This window comes from Pteropus vampyrus, unplaced genomic scaffold, assembly GCF_000151845.1.
Source record: "Pteropus vampyrus isolate Shadow unplaced genomic scaffold, Pvam_2.0 Scaffold20, whole genome shotgun sequence".
In the NCBI taxonomy this organism is placed as follows: Eukaryota; Metazoa; Chordata; class Mammalia; order Chiroptera; family Pteropodidae; genus Pteropus; species Pteropus vampyrus.
Genome location: NW_011888801.1, coordinates 9,018,517 through 9,020,089, shown reverse-complemented (window position 1 = coordinate 9,020,089; position 1,573 = coordinate 9,018,517).

The window sequence follows — 1,573 nt, the reverse complement described above, 5'->3', positions numbered from 1 at the left end:
ACCTTGAGAGAAGCATATGGATCCCATTCTCCATGTCTCTATGTCTCTTTAATCTAGCAATTGGCAGGTGAACTTCAGCCATAATTTTCTTTCATTTTCCCCAGGCTAGAACCATGGAACATAGCAAATGCTCTTTGAATGTCCTCTCACAAAATTCTGACAATTCTCTGAAAGGAAATCTCTCTCTTTTCAATGCTCACATTTTTCTAGGCAGGAAGTAGATGATGGCTAATGCTGGTAGAAATGGCTTAACATTTAATGGCATATGTCTCTGAGGTGATATAAAGCTTGTTCCAGAAAGTGGAGGCACAAGGCACCTACTGTATTTTTTTTAACCTATGGATCTCAGGCAAATTTTAGAAAGTGTCACATTTTAATAGTCTATGTACTCGTGTTTGTGCATGTGTGTGTGTTGTGCATATATTAATTATATATTACTGTATAATAGGTAATTATTATATTGATATATGATTATATTTTATATATGTGGATATATTTATACATATATGGTTCATATATGTACATATATGTATGTGTGTGTATACATGATATATATAAATTATATTTAAAATTATCTTGAGCAGAAAACTCATTTTAAGTAGCTAAATAATTCTTGGAAGAGAAGTTCTTTTCCTCTTTATTCCTCCATAAGTATTTTTATAACTCAAATTTTCTGTTTTTCAGCCATTTCTGCACATTTTATTTTCTCTGAAAAGTCAAAAGTTTCATTGGGAATTTAATAGTAATGAGCAAAGTTGTACTTATGCTGTTAAACAATACTTTTAAATATTTTCCATTCTTGTTATTTATATGCTTTTGTTTTGCTTTCTGCATCTGATTTCTCACTTTAAAAGTATTCCTTTTCCTAAAGTTGCATCTTTCTTTTATTTTTTCAGTTATTATTTCCATTAATTTTCTTATTCCAAATATTAATTTTGTGCCTTTACATCAATTTCATTATTTTTAAAAGTGAGTTATATTATTTTCTAACTTTCTCAATTGAATTCTTAATTCAGCGCTTCTCTTTAATGCTGAATTCATCTGCGGATGTCATTGCGTTCAGCTTCAGCTGGTTTTAAATGGTTTTTATTTCCTGCTTTTTATTTTCTACGTTTTTTTTTTTAACTGAAAGTTTATTTCTTCCTTGATATCTGTTACTTAGAAGAGTGGAATTATTTTTATTTGCTTTTTTAACATTTAAAAACGTTGTTTCCTCTGTTTTATTTATTTATTTATTTGTTTATTTTTTTATTTTTCGTTTTGAAACAATACACTGAGGGAAGAAGAGTAGGAAATTAGACAGTTTCTTCTGTTTTTAACTCCAATACTATTGGGGTATATTTTTATTTTGGCAATTTTCCTGTTTCCTAATTCTGTCAGATTTCAGTTCTGCTTTCATCGTTTCATTTTTCTTTTCTTTCTTCATTAAAAAAAAAATAATAATAATCATTGAGTAGGGATCCCAGACGGCTGTGTAGGTGGACGCTGAGCTCGTCCTCTCACAAGAAAATATCAAAGGTACACCTATATTTAGTAAATCCTCCTAAGAGACTTTTGTGAGGGAATTGAACAG